Below are 22,520 nucleotides of genomic sequence, written 5' to 3'. Positions count from 1 at the left end.
CTGTGCAATCCCTAATTTAGTCCTCAAATGCGCATGGCGCTCTCTCACTTCGGAGCCCTGTCGTATTTCAAGAAAACAGTTTAGTGCCACATATGTGGTATCTCCGTACTCGGGAGAAATTGCGTTACTAATTTTAGGGGCTTTTTTTTCCTTTTACCCCTTATGAAAAAGAAAAGTTGGGGTCTACACCAGCCTGTTAGTGTAAAAAAAAATTTTTTTTTACACTAACATGCTGGTGTTGTCCTTTACTTTTTATTTTCACGGGAGGTAAAAGGAAAAAAAGACCCCCAAAATTTGTAACGCAATTTCTCCTGAGTACAGAAATACCCCATATGTGGGCGTAAAATGCTCTGCGGACGCACAACAAGGCTCAGGAGTGAGAGCGCACCATGTACATTTGAGGCCTAAATTGGTGATTTGCACAGGGGTGGCTGATTTTACAGTGGTTCTGACATAAACACAAAACAATAAATACAGACATGTGACCCCATTTTGGAAACAACACCCCTCACGGAACGTAAAAAGGGGTATAGTGAGCCTGAACACCCCACAGGTGTTTGACAAATTTTCATTAAAGTTGGATGGGAAAGTGAAAAAAAATATATTTTTTCACTAAAATGCTGATGTCACCCTAAATTTTTCATTTTCACAAGGGAAAATAAAAAAAAGCCCCCCAAAATTTGTAACCCAATTTCTTCTGAGTAAGCGCATACCCCATATGTGGATGTAAAGTGCTCTATGGGTGCACTACAATGCTCCGAAGAGAAGGAGCGCCATTGGGATTTTGAAGAGAAAATTTGTCCAGAATTGAAGGCCACTTGTGTTTACAAAGCCCCCATGGTACCAGAACAATGGACCCCCCCCATATGTGACCCCATTTTGGAAACTACACCCCTCATGTAATGTAATAAGGGGCGCAGTGAGCATTTACGCCCCACAGGTTTCTGACAGATTTTTGGAACAGTGATCCGTGAAAATGAAAAATGTAATTTTCCATTTGCACAGCCCACTGTCCCAAAGATCTGTCAAACGCCAGTGGGGTGTAAATGCTCACTGCACCACTTATTAAATTCTGTGAGGGGTGTAGTTTCCAAAATGGGGTCACATGTGGGGGGGGTCCACTGTTCTGGCACCACAGGGGGCTTTGTAAATGCACATGGCCCCTGACTACCATTCCAAACGAATTCTCTTTCCAAAAGCTCAATGGTGCTCCTCCTCTTCTGAGCATTGTAGTTCGCACGTAGTGCACTTCAGGTCCACTTATGGGGTACCTCCATACTCAGAAGAGATGGGGTTACAAATTTTGGGGGATATTTTCTGCTATTAACCCTTGCAAAAATGTGAAATTTGGGGGGAAACACATTTTAGTGAAAAAAAAATATATATTTTTTTACATATGCAAAAGTCGTGAAACCCGTGTGGGGTATTAAGGCTCACTTTATTCCTTGTTACGTTCCTCAAGGGGTCTAGTTTCCAAAATGGTATGCCATGTGTTTTTTTTTTGCTGTTCTGGCACCATAGGGGCTTCCTAAATGCGACATGCCCCCCGAGCAAAATTTGCTCTGAAAAAGTCAAATATCACTCCTTCTCTTCGGAGCATTGTAGTTTGCCCGTAATGCACTTCATGCCAACTTATGGGGTACCTCCATACTCAGAAGAGATGGGGTTACAAATTTTGGGGGGTATTTTCTGCTATTAACCCTTGCAAAAATGTGAAATTTGGGGGGAAACACACATTTTAGTGGAAAAAAAAATATTTTTTTTACATATGCAAAAGTCGTGAAACACCTGTGGGGTATTAAGGCTCACTTTATTCCTTGTTATGTTCCCCAAGGGGTCTAGTTTCCAAAATGGTATGCCATGTGGGTTATTTTTGCTGTTCTGGCACCATAGGGGCTTCCTAAATGCAACATGCCCCCCAAAAACCATTTCTGAAAAACGTACTCTCCAAAATCCCCTTGTCGCTCCTTCGCTTCTGAGCCCGCCGAACACTTTACATAGACATATGAGGTATGTGCTTACTCGAGAGAAATTGGGCTACAAATATAAGTATACATTTTCTCCTTTTACCCCTTGTAAAAATTCAAAAATTGGGTTTACAAGAACATGCGAGTGTAAAAAATTAAGATTGTGAATTTTCTCCTTCACTTTGCTGCTATTCCTGTGAAACACCTAAAGGGTTAAAACACTTACTGATTGTCATTTTGAATACTTTGGGGGGTGTAGTTTTTATAATGGGGTAATTTGTGGGGTATTTCTAATGGGAAGACCCTTCAAATCCACTTCAAACCTGAATTGGTCTCTGAAAAAAAGCGAGGTTCAAAATTTTGTGAAAAATTGGAAAATTGCTGCTGAACTTTGAAGCCCTCTGGTGTCTTCCAAAAGTAAAAACTCATCAATTTTATGATGCAAACATAAAGTAGACATATTGGAAATGTGAATAAAATAAAAAAATATTTTGAATATCCATTTTCCTTACAAGCAGAGAGCTTCAAAGTTAGAAAAATGCAAAATTTTCAAATTTTTCATCAAATTTTGGGATTTTTCACCAAGAAAGGATGCAAGTTACCACAAAATTTTACCACTATGTTAAAGTAGAATATGTCACGAAAAAACTATCTCGGAATCAGATTGATAACTAAAAGCATTCCAGAGTTATTAATGTTTAAAGTGACAGTGGTCAGATGCGCAAAAAACGCTCTGGTCCTAAGGTGTAAAATGGCCTGGTCCTTAAGGTTAAAGAAACAGTGAATATCTGTTGTGCAGAGTGAATCTGTGGAGTGGGTGTGACTGCCTATTGTCCACATTCATATTTTATTTTGGGTAAGTCTTTTTCTCTTACACATAGTGGAATAACTGTTAGAGTTTAAACACCCTTTTTCTGCTTTTTTTTTTTTTCTCTTTTTCTTTGTTCCATCTCTAGGGGGAGGAGTAGAGTGGGCACAGGTGTATAAATCTTAGCTTGGGACTCTTTACTGAGCTTGCTCTTTCTGAGTGTTGCTGTGTAAGAGTGTGCTTGAAAGAGGAGTTTTAAAAACAGGAGTTTGAAAGCAGGAGGTTGAGATCGCTGTGAGTGTTAATTTCTAACCCAAAAGGTCTACAAAAAATTTGAAGTGTAATTTTGACTGTTTTTGCCTATACATTTGTGAAATCCCCATAACTAGACGGCCTCTATGTTGGAAAATGCAGTCCGGTGTACATCCTGCGCGATGTATGCAATCCTTGAGCAGCATTTCGAGGGTGCATACTGTTGTGAGAAATGTGAGCGAGTTGTTCATTTGGAAGCCCAGATCCTGGATCTAGAGGAGCAACTGGCAACACTGAGATGCATTGACAACCCAGAGAGGAGTCTCCTGGATAGTGGGAAAGAGGTGCAGGACAGTCAGGCAGCTAGCTGGGTTACAGTTAGAAAGCGGGGTAGGGGAAAAAGTGTCAGGGAGGCTAGTCCTGAACTTGCACACCCCAACAAGTTTGCCCGTTTGGCAGATGAGGGGGATGCCAGTACAGAGCTAGCAGAACTGCAGCAGGACTCTGCCTCTGACCACCAGGGGGTGTCTGCTCCAGTAAGGAAGGAGGGAGGAGTGCAGGGCAGGCCAGACAGGTACTAGTGGTGGGGGACTCAATTATTAGGGGGACAGACAGGGCGATCTGTCACAAAGATCGGGATTGCCGAACAGTGTGTTGTCTGCCTGGCGCTCGAGTTCGGCACATCGCGGATCGGGTTGACAGGTTGCTGGGCAGGGCTGGAGAGGACCCAGCAGTCATGGTAGATATTGGCACCAATGACAAAGTAAGAGGTAGGTGGAGTGTCCTTAAAAATTATTTCAGGGACTTAGGCCGCAAGTTTAAGGCAAGGACCTCCAAGGTAGTATTTTCTGAAATACTGCCAGTACCACGAGCCACACCAGAGAGGCAGCGGGAGATATTGGAGGTAAACAAGTGGCTCAGAAGCTGGTGTAGGAAGGAAGGGTTTGGGTTCATGGAGAACTGGGCTGACTTCGCTGTCGGTTACCGGCTCTACCGTAGGGACGGGCTGCACCTCAATGGGGAGGGTGCAGCTGTGCTTGGAGCGAAGATGGCTAGAAGGGTGGAGGAGTGTTTAAACTAGGGACTTGGGGGGGAGGGAACCTACAGCAAAGAGGGGGAAGATAGTGTAGATAGAGAGGTGGGAATTATAAATGTACCTGGGGGTGGAGCAGAGGGAGGGGTTAGAATAGTTAATAGGAATAGGCTTCATAGGAAAAAAAACTTACACCCTTGAATCCCATTAACCCCAATAACAAAAAGGATGGAAATGTAAAGTGTATGTACAAATGCCAGAAGCCTAGCAAATAAAATTGGGGAGCTTGAGGCCTTGATACTGGAGGAACATATTGATATAGTTGGGGTCACTGAGACATGGCTGGACTCCTCACATGACTGGGCTGTCAATCTGCAGGGGTTTACATTGTTTTGCAAAGATAGAATGAACAGAAAGGTGGCGGAGTCTGTCTGTATGTAAGAAGTGGTATGAAAGTCAGTGTGAACGATGCCATAGTGTGTGATGATTCTGAGGAGGTGGAATCACTGTGGGTAGAATTACAAAAGGAGGGAAATACTGAAAAAATATTTGGTGTAATCTACAGACCCCCTAATATCACTGAAGAGATAGAAGGTCGGCTGCATAAACAAATAGAGAGGGCCGCCCGGGCAGGTACGGTGGTAATAATGGGAGATTTTAACTATCCAGATATAGATTGGGGTCCAGGTTGGCTAAAACTTCAAAGGGGCGACAATTCCTAAATTTATTGCAGGATAATTTTATGGGCCAGTTTGTGGACGACCCAACAAGAAGTGATGCCTTGTTGGATCTGATCATTTCCAACAACACAGAGCTGGTTGGTAACGTAACTGTGCGGGAAAACCTTGGTAATAGCGACAACAATATTTTGATTTAAAATGTAGAAAACAAAGACAGGTGGGGAAGGCAAAAACATTTAACTTTAAAAAGGCAAACTTCCCTGGGCTGAGATCTGCACTACAGGACATAGACTGGGGGGAGGTGTTCTCAAATACTGATACAGAAGGTAAATGGGACATCTTTAAATCAACTCTAAATAACTATACAGCTAAATATATACCATATAAACGATTAAAACAAAATCCTACATGGCTGACAAATGATGTTAAAAGAGCAATAAACAACAACAAAATAGCTTTCAAAAAATACAATTCTGATGGGTCAGCTATAACATTTAAACAGTACAAGGAGCTTAATAAAATCTGTAAAAATGTAATTCAAAATGAGAGACAGGTGGCCAAAGAAAGCATATCTTTTTTTAGATATATAAATGCAAAAAAAACAATCACAGAGCATGTAGGACCCCTTAATAATGATAATGGGGAGGTTATCACAGGCGATAAAGAGAAAGCAGAGCTACCGAATGGGTTCTTTAGTTCTGTATATACTAAGGAAGAAGGAGCTGACATTGGCCAGGTCAGTGCTGGTAACACATCATGTAATGTACTGAACTGGCTTAACGTAGAGATGGTACAAGGTAAGTTAAGTAATATAAATTTAAGCAAATCTCCAGGGCCAGGTGGATTGCACCCAAGAGTTCTTAGAGAACTAAGTTCAGTAATATCTGTACCCCTGTTCATGATATTTAGAGATTCACTGGTGTCTGGTATTGTGCCAAGGGACCGGCGCAAGGCGAATGTGGTGCCAATCTTCAAAAAGGGCTCTAGGTCTTCCCCAGGAAACTATAGACCGGTAAATTTAACATGCATTGTGGGTAAATTGTTTGAAGGACTTATAAGGGATTACATACAGGAATACATAGGGGATAATTGTATTATAAGTGATAACCAGCATGGGTTTACTAAGGATAGCAGTTGTCAAACCAATCTAATTTGCTTTTATGAAGAGGTGAGTAGAAGCCTTGACAGAGGAATGGCTGTGGATATAGTGTTTCTGGATTTTGCTAAAGCGTTTGATACTGTCCCTCATAGACGTCTGACAGGTAAGTTAAGGTCTTTGGGTTTGGAAACTTTAGTTTGTAACTGGATTGAACAGTGGCTCATGGATCGTACCCAGAGAGTGGTGGTCAATGATTCGTACTCTGGTTGGTCCCCGGTAATTAGTGGTGTACCCCAAGGTTCAGTACTGGGCCCGCTGTTGTTTAATTTATTTATCAATGATATAGAGGATGGTATTAACAGCTCTGTTTCTATCTTTGCAGATGACACCAAGCTTTGTAGCACGGTACAGTCTATAGAGGATGTGTATAGGCTACAAGATGACTTGGATAGACTAAGTGTCTGGGCATCCACTTGGCAAATGAGGTTCAATGTGGATAAATGTAAAGTTATGCATCTGGGTACTAATAACCTGCATGCATCGTATGTCTTAGGGGGGATTAAACTGGCAGAGTCACTGGTAGAGAAGGATCTGGGTGTACTTGTAGATCACAGACTACAGAATAGCATGCAATGTCAGGCTGCTGCTTCCAAAGCCGGCAGGATATTGTCATGTATCAAAAGAGGCATGGACTCAAGGAACAGGGACATAATACTCCCCCTTTATAAAGCATTGGTCTCACCTGGAATATGCTGTTCAGTTTTGGACACCAGTCCATAAAAGGGACACTGTGGAGCTGGAAAGGGTGCAGAGACGCGCGACTAAACTAATATGGGGCATGGAACATCTTAGCTATGAGGAGCGATTAAAGGAGTTACAATTGTTTAGTCTTGAGAAGAGACGTTGAAGGGGGGATATGATAAACGTATATAAGTATATAAATGGCCCATACAAAAAATATGGAGAAAAACTGTTCCAGGTTAAACCCCCCAAAGGACGAGGGGGCACTCCCTCTGTCTGGAGAAGAAAAGGTTTAGTCTCAAGGGGCGACATGCCTTCTTTACCATCAGAACGGTGAACTTATGGAACAGTCTACCTCAGGAACTGGTCACAGCAGGAAAAATTAACAGCTTTAAAACAGGGTTAGATACATTCCTGGAACAAAATAACATTAATGCTTATGAAGAAATATAAAATCCCATTCCTTCCCCAATATCCCACCACACCCCTACCCTTCAATTCCCTGGTTAGACTTGATGGACTTATGTCTTTTTTCAACCGTACTAACTATGTAAATAGACCTCTGCTGGTTTCAAAGAGTATTCTATTATCACAGTAAATTTATGACTCTTGAGAGTGTGTGAATAATTACTGGAAAGGACGGTTCATACAGAAATAACCTGCATTCATGTACTGAGCCCTATAATAGCTGCAGATATACAACTTCTCACTTGCTGAGGGGGAGGGCTGCTCAGTGAGATTAGTTACTTACAGGGTGGAGTTTTAGTTTTTTTTTTATGAGTCATCCAGAGGCTAAGCATGGGGAAAGCCCAGCTACATGGTAAAAGTAGGGGTGGCGTGGCTGTAAGTAACCACAGACAAAATGGGTGTACCCAAACATTGTACACAACAGGTACAGGGCAATGATCTATATGTATTTGGTCATTTACGTATGTAGTAGGCATAAAAGATAAGACTGTATTTTTCCTTACTTGTTGCATTCAGCAGGATATTACACAGCAAGGAAAGGAGGGAGGGAGATGTTTCTTTTCTTTAGGAAATGCTAGGTCAGCCAAGTGCTGACTGGAAACTTACTAATATTCATCACAGAGGTCTATGATTCTTGATAGCAAGTGTACAATGAAATCACTATGGCTGTTCTATTGAGAGCTATACTCTAATGTCACAGCTGCTGTAGGTACAATATTTATTTCTTTTCACAAAGAAGCATGTAAAGCTTAGTAGTGACAGTCACTACTAGTGGTACATAAGCTTAGTGCTTACACAACACATAATAGGAAACTTGTACTTGAACCATAACACAGTTGCAGAATTATCTATGTTGAGGTCAGATTGCACACAAAATGACTGACAGCTTGCCTCATCTATGTATTACTTGTGGGGTTGTACCAGCCTCATGCATGTAAGTGCCCTCACACTAGATAGCAATTCCTGACAAAGGTTTAAATACACAGTATATGTTGGGGTTATTGCTTCTTTAAGAGTAGTACTTCAATGTTAAATGTTAGATCAACTAGAACAGAAACTCTCTATATACACTTTATGGTCACTATGACAACATGGTGCAGTTGGGAGGGTTACATCCCTTTGCTTCCTCCAGCACACTCTCTCAGTCTTAGTCTTGCTTTGGCCTTTGTCTAGGCCAGGGGTCTCAAACTCAAATTATCCGGGGCCACTGGAGGTAGCAGCTGGGTGAGACTGGGCCGCATGCGCCCCTTACATATAATGCCCCCATCATGCGCTCTCATCCACTAGCAACACCCCCCACCAGCAGTAGCACCACCATCATCCACCAGCAATCCCCCCATTCCCCCTACCCCGTGTGGTAATAGCATGAGCTGACGGATGAGGGGGTGCTACTTCTGGGGGTTCCCCACATAGTTAGTAGCAGGTTCCCCACATTAGGTAGAAGCAGGCTCCCCACATTAGGTAGTAGCAGGCTCCCCACATTAGGTAGTAGCAGGCTCCCCACATTAGGTAGTAGCAGGCTCCCCACATTAGGTAGTAGCAGGCTCCCCACATTAGGTAGTAGCAGGCTCCCCACATTAGGTAGTAGCAGGCTCCCCACATTAGGTAGTAGCAGGCTCCCCACATTAGGTAGTAGCAGGCTCCCCACATTAGGTAGTAGCAGGCTCCCCACAATAGGTAGTAGCAGGCTCCCCACAATAGGTAGTAGCAGGCTCCCCACATTAGGTAGTAGCAGGCTCCCCACATTAGGTAGTAGCAGGCTCCCCACATTAGGTAGTAGCAGGTTCCCCACATTAGGTGGTAGCAGGTTCCCCACATTAGGTGGTAGCAGGCTCCCCACATTAGGTAGTAGCAGGCTCCCCACAATAGGTAGTAGCAGGCTCCCCACAATAGGTAGTAGCAGGCTCCCCACATTAGGTAGTAGCAGGCTCCCCACATTAGGTAGTAGCAGGCTCCCCACATTAGGTAGTAGCAGGTTCCCCACATTAGGTGGTAGCAAGTTCCCCACATTAGGTGGTAGCAGGCTCCCCACATTAGGTAGTAGCAGGCTCCCCACATTAGGTAGTAGCAGGCTCCCCACATTAGGTAGTAGCAAGTTCCCCACATTAGGTGGTAGCAGGTTCCCCACATTAGGTGGTAGCAGGTTCCCCACATTAGGTAGTAGCAGGTTCCCCACATTAGGTAGTAGCAGGTTCCCCACATTAGGTAGCATTGTCGTTTCCCCCCCCCCGACACAGACACACACATGCTCACACACAGACACACACATGCTCACACAGACACACATGCACACACACATAGACAACCTTACCTGTCCTGCGCTGCGCTTCTTCTCTTCGGCGGCGGCCTGACGAGTGACGTCACTGACGTCCTCCTGTGCGGCAGGACTACGGAGGGACGTCACATGCGCGACATCCCTCTTCAGGCTCGGGCCAACCAACCGGAGACGCGGAGGAGGGCGGGGTAAGTAAAGCCTTCGGGTGTAGTGAAGAAAACTGTGTCTTGAAGCGTTCTGTGTCCCGAACAGCTTCAAGGCACAGTTTTCTTCACTACACCGGCCGTCGGGCAATACAAATTACAAATACCTGGTGTGGGCCACAAACTTTCGTTCTGCGGGCTGCAAATGGCCCGTGGGCCGGGAGTTCGAGACCCCTGGTCTAGGCTATACAGCAATAAATACTTAGTACAATGTTGAACTTGTTTTGGATTAGTAAGGTCCTCCAGATGCAATACACAGCCACTACCCAGGTGAAAGTCAAAGCCTTGCGGTAAGCACTAAATCTGGGGAATTTAATATAAGTCAAGTCCACCAAATTAGTCACGCTCAAGTCAGTTAAGTCTAGCATGGGCTGCATACAAGTCAAATCAGTCATACACAGCACAATCAACTATAAGTCCCAGCAAGCCGATAAGCTTCCCAAAGTTCACCCTGCATCTCCTTCACGCTAAACTGAGCTGTAACGGATTGTACCATCTTTCCAACCTCAGTAAAGCAATGCAGTTATCCGTAACCTTGTGTCAAAGTGATTATTTGCCCCGGGCCTGGCACAGAAGAAGCTGGTCTACCTACGGTGGTGTGTAGGTCAACCATGCCCTGGCGTCACCAAACGGTTAATTACACATTACCCTTATCCGACTCCACACTAAAGCTCCTCTACACCTCAGGTTTAGGATATAGTCACACAGAATGGATACGCCGATGACGGACCCTACAGTGTGCCTCCAGCTGTGCATGGCCACTCGAACACTGTGTATCTGCTCATAGCGGCAATCCGCAGGCACAACTGGAGGCCCACTGTAGGGTCCATCATCGACGGATCCGCAGCATAAAATACAATGCGGATCCATTCCATGTGACCCTACCCTAAAAGGGTATTCCGTGGAGTGACCGAATTTTTTTTAATAATGGTGCCACCGATATCATGGGGTTCTGGTCCAAAAGTTCAAGGGGTACTCTGGCCCTAATACATCTTATCCCCTATCCAAAGGATAGGGGATGAAATGTCTGATCAAAGGGGTTCTGCCGCTGGGGACCCCCGAAATCTGTCATTGTGCACCCACCCATTGTGCACAGGGTAAACTGTCATAATTTCATAATCGCGGCGGCGATTATGAATTGTGAGAGATGTATACAGGAGCCTGGAGCCAGTGGGGAGCGCAGTGTTGCCTTGTGTGCTGCCGGCTTGTTAACTTAATAAATGCGGATCACAGCGGGTCTCAGCAGAATGACCTGCTGCGATTTGCACCTCATATCCACTTCCTGGATATGTTCCCTGTAAAACAACCTGCCTAATATGCATGGCTCCTATGGTCTCTGCTGTCTTCTATGTCTGCTTGATTTTCTTTGCCATCCTTCTCTCCCCTTGCCTGCATCTCTCAGCAATCATTGCAGCTCTGCTCTGCCAGTCCCCACCCTCCTTCTCTGAGCAGCAGAGAGAGATTCACTGTCTGATTGGCTGAGGCTGCACATCTCCCAGTTCTCAGCACCAAAGAGAGAATAACTAATTAGGGGCAGAAACCACATGGTCTGTGTCTCTCAGGAGTGTGGGGGCTGCTTTCAGAGAGGGATTTGGACACAGACAGAGTGGATGTCTGGATGATGACATTCCCTCACTTCAAGCATGTAAGTGACAACCAAAGAGGAGAAACTGCTATATATAGATAATGAATGATATTTAGATAATTAAATAGGTTGATGAAAGGGAAAGGATGGGCTATGGGTTTAGTTCCCCGGAGTAACCCTTTAAGAAAACAGCCTTATTGCAGGTCTCTACTGTGTGTTATTCTTTCAGGAAGATTTGTTCCACGTTGCAAGAATCTAAAGGTGCACCTAACTCTCAGGATCTGCATGAGCATTTATTTACAGGACATATTGACCTAGGGTAGAGTCACACGTGCCTTATTTACTGAAGCTGATTTTGCTACCCATTGACTTCAATAGGTAGGAAAATATGGAGTGGCAAATACGCAGCAAAATACGGCACGTGACCGTACCCCTAATCAGGATTGCTATATTTGCAGGATTTGTACTTTATATCCTTACAGGATCACTTGATACAAATTTTATAGCAGTACTGCAATGGTCGTACTAGTTCTTATTGTAGCCAGTGGTTATTTATTCTTTGCATTTTACTGCATTTACTTACTGTTTTTATACATGCACAGTTTTTACAAAGCAGTTATTGTTAATTATTTATGCTTCTATCCAGCTGCACTAGGCATACACAAGAGCCCTGTGTTATGCCCAGATATCTGTAGCATTTTTATACTATTCTACCATTACAATTAAAACAATAAACCTCTAGCTGACTTATATGCCATATATTATAAGACAAAGAGCACCATTACCTTCCTATTGTTTTACAATTATGAAAACAGTGCATGACTTAGGTCAGCTTCAAGCAAAAAATGTGAATTTCAGAGTTACAGAGCTCTATTTACCCTTAAAGGGAATCTGACAGCTGGTTCACCCGCACTAAACCCAATACATAGGGTTTTAGTGAGGGTGAAGCGAAATAAAATGATCCATGGTTTACAGATAGGATGGAGGCAGGGAAGCTCAGAACATCAGCTCCCACCACTATTGCACAAAGGGGGTTAATTAACATACAGTGACCCCTCGACTTATGATGGCCTCGACATATGATCATTTCAATATATGATGGCCTCTCATGTTGAAGGCAGCATCGACATATGATGCTGCTGTGTGTCGGGGCCATCATACAAACAGCTATCTGACAGCGCTGACAACTTCAGCAACTGACAGATAGTTGTATAATGTGCCCCGTTCTGCCTCCTGTTACTCACATGCTGTCCTACTAACTCACGCAGGCTTCCACTGTGAGCTCCGTGTAAGCCCCGCCCTCCAGTGCAGCCATAGCCAATAGCCTGCAGCATCTTGCTGCAGGCATCCAATGAGCTGCTGGCTGCCCTCCCCTTCCTTTCCTATAGAGCTGTAGTCGGCAGGATCGTAATGCAGGACATTCTGTCCCCCCTGAAGGTATTTAAAGAACTGTACAGTACTGTATGCGATGTCACATCACATACAATACATATACACACTATACACCCCATACATCAATGTTTCCCTATCAGTGTGCCTCCAGCTGTTGCAAAACTATAACTCTCAGCATGCCCAGACAGTCAATGGCTGTACATGCATGCTGGGAGTTGTAGTTGTGCAACAGCTGGAGGCACCCTGGTTTGTTAAACACTCCCCATACACTCCACATACAATGGTCATCCCAGAACCAATTGGCAGTTTCCCATAGAGATATGTATTCAACATACAATGGTTCCAAGGCCCCAGAACCAATTACCATTTTTACATAGGCATATGTACTCGACATATGATGGTTTCAACATGATGGTACAAAAATGAGCCGACCGGACCGAACGTTTCACTCCGGCCGGTTCATTGAAATGAATGACACACGGGAGCGCATACGAAGGCATACGGGAGCGCGAGGTTTTAGCTCCCCCCTGCCGTATGCGCTCCCGTATGGGAGAAAACGTAGTGTGAACCCAGCCTAAGTAATACATCATTTTAATCCAGTTACCCAAACTATAACCCTGTTTATTAGGTTTTGTGCAGGAGAACCAGCTGTCAGTTTTCCTTTAAAATGTACCTGTACTTTCAAAAGACTTCTACAAACCTTCATCGTTTGGAAACATTTACCCTTTAGAGTGGTGACAAGATGATTTTATCGCTCTCACTGCTGTTATTGAGCCCCTTAAAAGCCCCCTCCATGATGCTCAGCTTTTCCTTTTTTTTTCATTTCAGGAAGTGGGACCAGAGACCATTCATTCATCTTTCTGGCACTGTGGATCCTCTGATGGAGGCAGACAGGCTCACAGATTGCAGGTACACAGACCACATCTCTCTCTATCGTTCTCTCCTGCACATAGCACTAGCTAAGCCCCAACCCCATTTTCTGTGTTCCATCTTGGTTTTTTTTTATTACTAGAGATGGACTGAGCCTCACAACAGGCAGCGACCAGTGGATTGCTGGAAAGTTAGACCCCTAGCACATACATCTAGGCTTATCTTTTGGGGAATCGAGTCATTTTTGGTAAATTAAAGGAGTTGTCTGGTGAAAAATAACTTATCCCCTATCCAAGAATAGGGGATAAGTTATAGATCGCGTGGGGGTCCGAGTGCATAGAGATACATGGAGGGGGCTTTGCCGGCCGCGGGTTCCTGCAGGGGACGGATGTCAGCTTCTGGCAAACTTCCGGGGCCTAGTGCAGGAGAGAGCGGGGGGTCCCAGCGCATGGACCCCCCGCGATCTATAATTTATCCCCTATCCTCTTGGATAGGGGATAAGTTCTATTTCACTAGACTACTCTTTTAAAGGGGTACTACGGTGGAAAACTTTTCTTTTTTAAATCAACTGGTGCTAGAAAGTTAAACTTATTTGTAAATTACTTCTATTAAAAAATCTTAATCCTTCCAGTACTTATTAGCTGCTAAATACTACAGAGGAAATTCTTTTCTTTTTGGAACACAGTGCTCTCTGCTGAATCACGAGCACAGTGCTCTCTGCTGACATCTCTGTCCATTTTAGGAACTGACCAAGGCAGCATATGTTTGCTATGGGGATTTTCTCCTACTCTGGACAGTTCTTAAAATGGACAGAGATGTCCCCCTTTAAGTGATTTACAAATATGTTAGAAATAACCTAGGCTATCACACAGAGTAGAAGTAATTGCAATGACAATAACCATTTCAGGTTTTCTCTACCATTATGAAGATTCTCTGATGTCCACTACTGGAACACAACTGAACCCAGCAACATTGCAATGAGCAATGTGTAGAAAATACTCTTACAGCCAAACATCAGTGACCACAGCTGTCTACTACAGCAAGGTTCTTTTACCAGAAGTCATTGACAGCTGCAAACAAGGAATGCGGAAGTGAGGACCTAAATGGAAAATGTGCAGCAGCATGTTAAAGATGTTTTGTAATTATTGTATTACAGAACAATTATGTTTCATATTAGGCTTTATTCCAGTCATATATATTCAAATTCCAGCAACCTTTGCCATCTCGAAAGAAATTAATATGCATATTTATCTCTATGTTTAAAGACCACTTTCATGTGGCACATGACAGTGGAAAAATTGGAATATACTAACCTATAAATAGTACTGTTGTCACTGCAATGATGTGTTAACCAACTTCATGTGACTGTGAAAAACAGCTTCTGGCTGTGTTTGTTCATATTCTGTACCTACATAAGGACATATAGTAATACTGAAAAGAACAATACAATAAAGGTTTTTTTTTTTCATACTTCCTTTGTGCTACAACCTCCTAAACAAACCTAAGGTCTTAATTTTGCCTTCCCAGTCATACTGTAAAGATTAAAAAGAAGCAACAGTCACCCTCTAAGGCCATTGTTATTAAGGGTAGGGTTAAGGGAGTACTCCACTGGAAAACATTTTTTTTTAATCAACTGGTGCCAGAAAGTTAACCAGATTTATAAATTACTTCTATTTAAAAATTGTACCCCTTCCAGTACTTATCAGCTGCTGTATGTTTCAGAGGAACTTTCTTTTTGAATTTTTTTCTGTCTGACCACAGTGCTCTCTGCAGACACCTCTGTCCATTTTAGGAACTGTCCAGAGTAGGAGTAAAATCCCCATAGAAAACCTCTCCTGCTCTGGACAGTTCCTAAAATGGACAGAGGTGTCAGCAGAGAGCACTGTGGTCGGGATGGACTTAGCGTGAGGACCTCCAGCGGTTCTGGGGGTCCCCAGCAGCGGGACCCCGGCGATCTGACATCTTATTCCCTATCCTTTGGATAGGGGATAAGATGTCTAGGGGCAGAGTACCCCTTTAAGAGTTGTCGGGGTGGCTTAAAAATGTTTGTTCAGGCATTGATAGCCCCATGTAAAAGGGATGAAAGAAGAGTACAGAACTTTTTACAATACAATAATTAAGTTTGTATTGGATATTTAATGCCCAAAAGTACTGCAGGTATTTTTATGGATCCCTGTAAACCATAAAGAAAAGAAATTAATTTATTGATAAAACACTGGCTATTATGTTAGTAAAAGACAATATCAGTCCAATAGGTGGGTGATGATTTAATTGCTTCAAAGGAATGTCACTGTCAAAGGTTAAAAAAAAGAGGAAATATGGTATGTATAAGACTATTAACACAAAGAATGATAGAGAGCACATATGTTGTAACATAGTGTGGTTACCTACCCATCAGACGGCAGAAAATGTGTGTCTGCTGCTGTCCCTAGTCGGGATAATGCTTATGCAGATGTAGATGAACAAGGGTTAAATCCTACAATAAAAGCAAAAGGTACGCACCTTAGAATTGAGCTGTGTGCAAAATGCCTACCTGCATAGCTCTATAACCCAATTGAGACACCACTGTATATTTATCTCTATTTATTGTAGGACTAGCTTTTGCCCGTGGCTTCGCTCGCATTCAATCTGGGGTAACATACATCTACTTTTTACGATCCTATAGTAATGAGGCTGCTCTGGGTAAAGTCTACGGGCATCCAAACAACCCCGGAACAGCGATATCCGGCATTAGCCACGGGTCCTGGCTGCTGATAGCAGCTGGGACCGTGCGGGTATGATGCGAGCTCAGCTCTTGAGCTCGCTTCATAACCCTCCTGTGCCGCAGCGCTGGGTATACCCGGCATTCTGCGGCAAGGGGTTAATTCATACAAACTTTTAACCCCTGTTACACCCCTTCAGGGGTGGAATTTTAGAAAACGTTAAAACACCTGTTTCTTTATCTCTAATTGTTAGCCTAGAAACAAAGTTTCATGCTTCTAGCTTCAAAAATGACGGACTTCCATACAAACTTTCAACCCCCTTAACCCCTTCAGGACGGAGCCAATTTTGGCCTTAAGGACCGGAGCGTTTTTTGCACATCTGACCGCTGTCACTTAAAGCATTCCAGAGTTATTAATGTTTATAGTTATCATTCTGATTCTGAGACTGTTTTTTCGTAACATATTCTACTTTAACATAGTGGTAAATTTTTGTCGATACTTGCATCATTTCTTGGTGAAAAATTCGTAAATTTGATGAAAAATTTGAAAATTTAGCATTTTTCTAACTTTGAAGCTTTCTGCTTGTAAGGAAAATGGATATTACGAATACATTTTTTTTTGGTTCACATATACAATATGTCTACTTTATGTTTGCATCATAAAATTGACGTGTTTTTACTTTTGGAAGACACCAGAGGGCTTCAAAGTTCAGCAGCAATTTTCCGATTTTTCACAAAATTTTCCAACTCGGTATTTTTCAGGGACCAGTTCAGGTTTGAAGTGGATTTGAATGGTCTTCATATTAGAAATACCCCATAAATGACCCCATTATAAAAACTACACCCCCCAAAGTATTCAAAATGACATTCAGTCAACGTTTTAACCCTTTAGGTGTTTCACACGAATAGCAGCAAAGTGAAGGAGAAAATTCACAATCTTCATTTTTTACACTCACATGTTCTTGTAGACCCAATTTTTTAATTTTTACAAGGGGTAAAAGGAGAAAATGTTTACTTGTATTTGTAGCCCAATTTCTCTCGAGTAAGCACATACCTCATATGTCTATGTAAAGTGTTCGGCGGGCGCAGTAGAGGGCTCAGAATGGAAGGAGCGACGAGGGGATTTTGGAGAGTACGTTTTTCTGAAATGGTTTTTGGGGGGCATGTTGCATTTAGGAAGCCCCTATGGTGCCAGAACAGCAAAAAAAAAAAACACATGGCATACCATTTTGGAAACTAGACCCCACGGGGAATGTAACATGGGATAAAGTGAGTCTTAATACCCCACAGGTGTTTCACGACTTTTGCAAATGTAAAAAAATAATAATAATTTTTACCTAAAATGCTTGTTTTCCCAAAAATTTTACATTTTTAAAAAGGGTATTAGCAGAAAATACCCCTAAAAATTTGAAGCCCAATTTCTTCCGATTCAGAAAACACCCCATATGGGGGTGAAAAGTGCTCTGCTGGCGCACTACAGGTCTTGGAAGAGAAGGAGTCACATTTGGCTTTTTGAAAGCAAATTTTGCTCTGGGGGCATGCCGTATTTAGAAAGCCCCTATGGTGCCAGGACAGCAAAAAAAAAAAAACACATGGCATACCATTTTGGAAACTAGACCCCTCAAGGAACGTAACAAGGGGTTAAGTGAACCTTTATACCCCACAGGTGTTTCACGACTTTTGCATATGTAAAAAAAATAAAAAAAATTTTACCTAAAATGCTTGTTTTCCCAAAAATTTTACATTTTTAAAAAGGGTAAAAGCAGAAAATACCCCCCAAAATTTGTAACACAATTTCTCCCGAGTACAGCCGTTTTGGAAACAGTGGTGTACCAGACGCTTTCATTTTTATTGGGGAGGGGAGGGGGGCTGTGTAGGGGTATGTGTATATGTAGTGGTTTTTACTTTTTATTTTTTGTTAGTGTAGTGTAGTGTAGTGTTTTTAGGGTACAGTCGCACGGGCAGGGGGTTCACAGTAGTTTCTCGCTGGCAGTATGAGCTGCGGCAGAAAATTTGCCGCAGCTCAAACTTGCAGCCAGATACTTACTGTAATCCTCCGCCCATGTGAGTGTACCCTGTACATTCACATGGGGGGGGACATCCAGCTGTTGCAAAACTACAACTCCCAGCATGCGCTGACAGACTGTACATGCTGAGAGTTTTAGTTTTGCAACAGCTGTAGGCACACTGGTTATGTATCACTGAGTTTGTGACCTAACTCAGTGTTTCACAACCAGTGTGCCTCCAGCTGTTGCAAAACTACAACTCCCAGCATGTACGGTGCATGGTGTACATTGACTGCTGAGAGTTGGAGTTTGCAACAGCTGGAGGCACACCGGTCGTGAAACACTGAGTTAGGTAAAAAAAAAAAAACTCTAAGTTTCACAACCAGTGCGCCTTCAGCTGTTGCAAAACTACAACTCTCAGCAGTCACCAACAGCCAACGGGCATGCTGGGAGTTGTAGTTATGCAACCAGCAGATGCACCACTACAACTCCCAGCATGCACTTTAGCTGTTTGTGCAAGCTGGGAGTTGTAGTTATACAACAGCTGAAGGTACACTTTTCCATAGAAAAAATGTGCCTCCAGCTGTTGCAAAACCATAAGTCCCAGCATGCCCATGAGGGAATGCTGGAAGTTGTGGTGGTCTGCCTCCTGCTGTTGCATAACTACAGCTCCCAGCATGCCCTTTTTGCATGCTGGGAGCTGTTGCTAAGCAACAGCAGGAGGCTGTCACTCACCTCCAACGATCCACGTCGCAACATTGACGCCGGGGATCGGGGTCCCCAGCACCCGGGGTGCACGTCCCGCACCCGCTCACGTCCTCCGGAAGAGGGGCGGAGCAGGTGCGGGAGTGACACCCACAGCAGGCGCCCTGATTGGTCGGCCAGTAATCCGGCCGACGAATCAGGGCGATCGTGAGGTGGCACCAGTGCCACCTCACCCCTGCAGGCTCTGGCTGTTTGGGGCCGTCAGAGACGGCCCCGATCAGCCAGTAATTCCAGGTCACTGGAGACCCGATTGACCCGGAATCGCCGCAGATCGCTCGACTGAATTGTCCAGCGATCTGCGGCCATTGCCGACATGGGGGGGGGGCATAATGACCCCCCTGGGCGATATGCCGGGACTCCTGCTGAACGATTTCAGCAGGCATTCGGCTCCGGTCCCCAACCGGCTAGCGGTGGGGACCGGAATTCCCACGGGCATATGGATACGCCCTCGGTCCTTAAGGACTGGAAATGCAGGGCGTATCCATACGCCCTATGTCCTGAAGAGGTTAAAGGTTGAATTTCGAAAAATCCTTTCTTATTCCTCATCTATGTCTTAAAAACAACACGTGTAAAAAAATTCAGCTTTCTAGGTCCAAGGGTTTAGGCTGGGCGTTAATGAGAGTGTGTGTCCCTTGTTCATCTACATCTGCACAAGCATTATCCCGACAGCAGCAGACACACATTTTCTGCCGTCTGATGGGTATGTAACCTTTGTTATAAGATATGTGCTCTCTATCATTCTTTGAGTGTTAATAGTCTTATATTTCCTCTTTTTTACCTTTGCCAGTGACATTCATTTGAAGCAATTCAATCATCACTCACCTATTGGACCGATATTTTGGGGTGGGGGGGTGGAGTTATGAAAACCTGTCCAGAGGAAAAGTCGACCAGGTGCCCATAGCAACCAATCAGATCGCTTCTTTCATTTTTTAACAAGGCCTCTGCAAAATGAAAGAAGCGATCTGATTGGTTGCTATGGACAACTCAGCAACTTTTCCTCTGGACAGATTTTGATAAATCTCCCCCCTTGTCTTTTACTAACATAATAGCAAGTGTTATAATAAAATCATTTATTGAAAAAAAGACCCAAAACAGCGTTGGTATTTATTCAATTAATAATTAGGTTTTACTTCAGTTAGAATTATCAGCCCCTCATGGGTTCATGGTAAGCAAAAGAGTTATTACTCAGAAACCTCAGAAGCTTGAAAAGACAAAATAAGGGATACTCACCTGCCCTGTTCCCTGCTGCTCACCTCTATTAATGTCTCAACACACAAGAAATGCCCACTCAGCAACTGCATTTCCTGTGTATCAAAAGGTCAACAGGAAATGGTGAGTAGAGACCCAGAAGCGGAAACAGCAGCAACAGGGGGTCAGGCAATTGAATACCCTTTATTTTTACCTTTGCAGCTACCTTGATCAATTTTAAAGGGGCGGAGGCGTGACGTCAAACGCCGCCCGCCCTGTAGTCGCCAGTAATCAGTCCCGGCGCGAACACGCTCCGGGGACTGATTACAAACGGGGTGCCGCGTGCATGATCCCGGGGGTCCCCAGCGGCGGGACTCCAGCGATCAGGCATCTTATCCCCTATCCTTTGGATAGGGGATAAGATGTCTAAGCACCGGAGTACCCCTTTAAAGGGGTTTGTCCACTGCTCCCCAGCCATCTCCAGTCTGTTTCTGAAGATGGTCCCGAAGCTGGAAAAAAAAAAAAATCAAGACAGCAATTTGACAGCAATTTGTGTAACTTCTATGAGAGCATAACAAAAGGAAAGAAATGCGTTGTAGAGATCAAACAATACTTTATTGAATACACAAAATGCATTAAAAACCCATGAAAGGGATTAGAGAAAATACAATGAACATTATGATAATGGCCGCAATGGACCAGACTGAAAAAATGGTGGCTACCAATAAATATAAAATACAGGAATGTATGTAAACAAATCCTTATTGTTAGGACTAAGCCCGTATACAGGGATATAACATGATAAAAAAAAAGGTTACTCTGATGCTAAATAGATTATAGCAAAATGCAAAACAACATATAAAAGACCACAGTGGGACAGAGTATACCTGGGTAACCAACACCTAACCCAACGTTTCACTACTGGCGTCCCGGATGAAGCAGTAGTGAAACGTTGGGTTAGGTGTTGGTTACCCAGGTATACTCTGTCCCACTGTGGTCTTTTATATGTTGTTTTACATTTTGCTATAATCTATTTAGCATCAGAGTAACCTTTGTTATCATGTTATATCCCTGTATATGGGCTTAGTCCCAACAATAAGGATTTGTTTACATACATTCCTGTATATTATATTATTGATAGCCACCATTTTTTCAGTCTGGTCCATTGCGGCCATTATCATAATGTTCATTGTATTTTCTCTAATCCCTTCCATGGGTTTTTAATGCATTTTGTGTATTCAATAAAGTATTGTTTGATCTCTACAACACATTTCTTTCCTTTTGTTATGCTCTTGTAAGTAGCGTGCGATCAGTTACCTATTGGGGTAGTTTTTTGGTTCTCATAACTTCTATGAGAGATGCGCAAATAGCATAGCACCGGAGCCATACTGTTTACTGGACGCCAGGATTTACGTAAAGTGTAGTTTACTATATGTGCATCTCCTGTTAATGGCAATAGAAGTTACGCACATTGCATAAGCTGATTTAGCGCTTTTCATCTTCCCAACCATCTCCAGTAGCTGCAAACAGGCTAGAGATGGGTTCAGAGTAATTGTCATCTTGCTGGATACTACTTTAAAGGGACCAACAACTACAACTGACATCAAGACTACCTGAAATAAGACCTATGAAAAAGGTATTCCAAATGAAGTGAAAACCCAACTACTCAATCACCACACATGAGTATACAGGATTAATAATGCCCCAGTATAGTTGTTCACGTATGGCCAGTTTAAATAAGGGACTAAAATGTGTATGGCTGTGACTGCAACTGTTTAACCATCAACCTATGTCTAAGGCTGGGTTCACACTACGTTTTCTCCTATACGGCAGGGAGAGCTAAAACCTCGCGCTCCCATATGCCTTCGTATGCGCTCCCGTACGTCATTCATTTCAATGAGCCGGCCGGAGTGAAACGTTCGGTCGGCTCATTTTTGCACCGTATGCGCTTTTACAAACGGTCCTAAAACCGTGATTGACCAGTTTTAGGTCCAGGGAAAAAGCACATACAGCGCAAAAATGAGCCGACCAAACGTTTCACTCCGGCCGGCTCATTGAAATGAATGACATACGGGCACGCAAGCTTTTAGCTCCCCCCTGCCGTATGCGCTCCCATATGGGAGAAAACGTAGTGTGAACCCAGCCTAACTTAAGGTCCCCATATAGTCAAAAGCCAGGCAGAGGGACCAGATGACTGTATTGCAGTGGTCTCAAACTGTGGCCCTCCAGATGTTACAAAACGTCAACTTCCAGCATGCCCTGACAGCCAAAATCCATGGAGAGCACCATACTCTACTTTACATATAGTGAAAACTTTGTATTGCCCTGGAATGGCGCCTAAACCTGTACACGTCCACCCACCTACTGTAGCCCCCGTTTACTACATCGCCGCTATTCCCTCCTTCTCTTATTGGCTCCCGCCACCCAGGCCGCGCTCCTATGTCGCCTCCTCATTGGTCGCCAGACGTGTCAGTTAATTTTTGGAGG

The 22,520-nt window shown here is 43.6% G+C and overlaps 1 protein-coding gene and 1 long non-coding RNA gene across 39 annotated transcripts in view; one reads left to right on the top strand and one right to left on the bottom strand.

Annotated features, from left to right (window-relative positions):
- Nucleotides 1–14,780, top strand: part of LOC130355299 (uncharacterized) — a 30,074-nt gene extending 15,294 nt beyond the window's left edge. For 3 of the 4 annotated variants that reach the window (XR_008888468.1, XR_008888469.1, XR_008888467.1), the window contains exons 2-3: nt 13,332–13,412; nt 14,281–14,780. This is a non-coding gene — a long non-coding RNA (uncharacterized LOC130355299). Of the gene's footprint in view, nt 1–7,396; nt 7,424–13,331; nt 13,413–14,280 lie in introns of those variants that run through there. The other variant, XR_008888466.1, reaches the window with a different exon arrangement.
- The window catches only part of SP7 (Sp7 transcription factor), a 189,938-nt gene that overhangs the window by 165,690 nt on the left and 1,728 nt on the right, over nt 1–22,520 (bottom strand). For 20 of the 35 annotated variants that reach the window (XR_008888463.1, XR_008888464.1, XR_008888465.1 and 17 more), the window contains exons 1-3: nt 22,395–22,516; nt 15,765–15,849; nt 14,687–14,781 (exon numbers count right to left, since the gene is read on the bottom strand). The exons of 2 other annotated variants lie outside the window; for them this stretch is intronic. The gene's annotated coding sequence lies outside the window, so the exon portion shown is untranslated. Of the gene's footprint in view, nt 1–14,686; nt 14,805–15,764; nt 15,850–22,394; nt 22,517–22,520 lie in introns of those variants that run through there. 13 more of the 35 variants (XM_056555257.1, XM_056555258.1, XM_056555260.1 and 10 more) reach the window with 7 other exon arrangements.

This window comes from Hyla sarda, chromosome 2 (genome assembly GCF_029499605.1).
Source record: "Hyla sarda isolate aHylSar1 chromosome 2, aHylSar1.hap1, whole genome shotgun sequence".
Taxonomy (NCBI): Eukaryota; Metazoa; Chordata; class Amphibia; order Anura; family Hylidae; genus Hyla; species Hyla sarda.
The sequence above is the reverse complement of the archived record's forward strand: the minus strand, read 5'-3'. Positions and strand labels throughout refer to the sequence as shown.